The following is a 3,200-nucleotide window of genomic DNA, read 5'->3' on the forward strand; positions in this document are numbered from 1 at the left end:
AAAAAATATTATATGAAACAATTTCATAACCATATATGAAACAAATTCATGAAAAAAAATATTATATGAAACAATTTCATGAAAAAATTTCATAAGATTAAACAATCAAATCGACGTATGAGGGTGGTTTGTATGGTTTTTACAAATGAGGGTAGTTTTCATTTGATCGCTCCTCTAATAACATAATCCTATTGGGTCGCACACAAAGTTTAATTAATGTAAAAGGAATAAACAATATTTGAGGAATTAATGGGTATTTAATTAAAGTGTTAATATTAGTTATTAGTCTAAACCTTTTGCGAGCTTTATTTAGAATGGGTCGTGGCCCATTAGGATTAGCGTTTTGAGATTGATCTTTATATAAAGCTAATCTTCTAAACCTAATTAGAAAAGAATCATTACGACCACTCTCTCCTCCCTCAAAACCTAAAATCGGTGCCTACTCTAAGGGGTAGCCGAAAACCTTTCATACACACGCACATAATCAGATTAGAGTGTGGTGTGTGTTGGCGATTCGCACGAGAAAAGAAAGGTGGGTTCTTGTTGTATACGAACAATTAGAGCTTTGGCGTGTGAACATGATAGAGAAAATCCTACTATTGGATTTTTCACTTCCATCTAAGGTCTTTCTAATCACCCTCTTTGTTTCTTTTTGTTACTTGTATAAGATTGTAAACCGATCTCTGGAGGGTTATGAATTCGTTGTGTTTGTTTCCTCTATTTTATTTTAATTTAATGGTTTTCAGATTCTATCACAACCCAACAGTGGTATCAGAGCCACGGTTACAATGTACAAGTACATGTGAAATCATTTTTTAATTGTTTTTGGTGTGTTGTTGTACATTCAATTGGGAAAATTGAATGTATAAAACATACACAAAGATTCTAAGGTTTTTCTAATGGTTTTGAATGTTTCTATGTAAAAATGTTTTAACTTTGAAAAATTAAGTTAATTTTAAACGTTTTTTTTTCGATTTAGGGTTTTAAAAAGAAGCATAGATCTCAAAGTTTTGAGATTTAGGGGTTTAAACCTTAAATTAGGGTTTTTCAAAATTAAATTTTCCTTTTGAGAAAGGTTATATTTTGAAAATTAGAATATTTAAAACTAAAAGATTTCAAATTCTAGGGTTTTGAGAAAAACTAGGTTTTCGAGATTTCAAGAAAAACCATGAAAATGATTTCCTTTTCTTTTGTTGAAATTTTGTTTTTGTGTTTTTTCCCGGACCTTTGATTCACTTGATTATTTTGTTTGGATTGTTTTGGCATGAAAACCATACACACACAAATATAAAGTGTGCTTGTTTTACACAAGCAAAGATTGATTTTGAAAGTGCCAAAATTGTATGTTATAATAATCTGTTGATCTTCTCTCTCATTGATTTGATGATAATCCTTTTTACCTTTCGAAGTATTATGTTTATGTTCTTTTAGTTCCAGCGATCATCACTGAGTCTGTTCAGTGATCTCTAAAACATGTATTATAAATCCAACAACGAAAACGATACTTCAAGAAGACAAAACTCATACCAAAGAACCTTCAGTGAAAGTTGAAGATTGAAACTAAAGATTAGTGACTGGCGCATTTGTGATCTGAACCGGTATTCAGTGATTATAACCTGGTCAACGTATGTGTGAAGACTGCCCAAGCCTCAGCGAATGCTAAAGAGAACTTCATTGTTATTCCAGCATTCAACGATCAAATGAAGCTTGTTGTGCAAGATTGTTTTTATCTTGTCCTTCCACACACAAAGGACAAACCCATACCTTTTCTAGAGTACAGTATAGCATAGAGCCAACTAGTCGACTCTAGTGCCCACCAATTCCATAAAAGGATGTATGCTCATGAATAGGCGATTGTACTATTCAATGTAGCAAAGGACAAGTTTTCCTCCTAAATCTTGACGCGTGTTCAAACCCTTCTGGTCAAGTTTTCCTCCTAAAGATTGACGCGTGTTCAAACCCTTCTAAACACACCCATATACGCACACATCTAAAAGGAACACTTATGTTTATCTTCAAGCAAGTTAGAATCCCTCTCAAGAATTCTGTAGTTCTTACCTAAGAAGAACATCTTTCCTTCTTTATCTTTTCAGCAAAACTTTTCTATTTTGCTAAGTATATCTGTGTGTAAACTTATATTGTCTTAGATAGGTTATCTTTACCTTGTATATTTTCGCAAACAATCTGCAAAAATCTGTATTGATCTTTCTCTATCAATATATATTTTTAAATATGAAAGTTTTCTGTGTTTGTATTCATCCCCCCTTCTACAAACTGTTCGTCTAAACCTCTTGTAGAGCCGGCTGGGACCAACAAGTGGTATCAGAGTAATGTTTTCTTCTCTTTTTGTTTATTTGTTTATCTGTATTTTATTATCTCTCTTTCTCTAGATAATTTATTGCTTTTCAAATGGCTTTGCAAAACACAAGCACAAACTTTCACGATAATGGCTCCCTTGCCAAACCTCCCCGATTTATCAGAGACAACTTCAGTCTTTGGAAAAATCGGATGTCTCTTTTCTTGAAAGGTGTGGATCCTGAAATCCCACATTATATAGAAAATGGACTTTATGTTCCATATGCTATATCTCCGGCTGTTCCTGAAACAACTACGACTGCCGTAATTTCTGAACGGTAGATTCCTAAGCTCCCTCATCAGTGGAATGAAGAAGACAAGAAGAAGATAGCTATAGATACTCGTGTGAGATTTATAATGTCTCTTCCTGACGAGGTCTATCACTTTGTGATGAAGCTTAGGACCTCGAAAACCAAGTGGGACACTCTCTGTGTTCAATATGAAGGTACCTCTCATGTACAAGAATCGAGGAAGATAAACTTAGTAAGACAATATGAAAGCTTTCTCTATGGAAAGACTGAAACGTTGTCTGAAGTATATCAAAGGCTTAATTATCTTCTTATTGATTTAAGGACGGTTGGCAGAGAATATTCCAACTCTAAAAATTTGAAGAAGTTTCTGGAATGTTTACAAGAATCTTGGGATACATAATCTATGTGTCTCAAGATGTCCAACGATATGCCCTCCCTCTCTCTCAACTTTTTATATGGGATACTGCTCAATCACGAGCAATCTCGACAACTGAAGAGAAATCTAATCAAGAATCCCGAGACATGAAAAGCTCTCCGCTAGCTTTGATCTCTGAAGATTCTTCAGTTGAACTCCCATCTTCTTCTTCTTCTTCT

The sequence above is a fragment of the Cynara cardunculus genome, assembly GCF_001531365.2.
Source record: "Cynara cardunculus var. scolymus isolate 2C chromosome LG 5, CcrdV1, whole genome shotgun sequence".
Taxonomy (NCBI): Eukaryota; Viridiplantae; Streptophyta; class Magnoliopsida; order Asterales; family Asteraceae; genus Cynara; species Cynara cardunculus.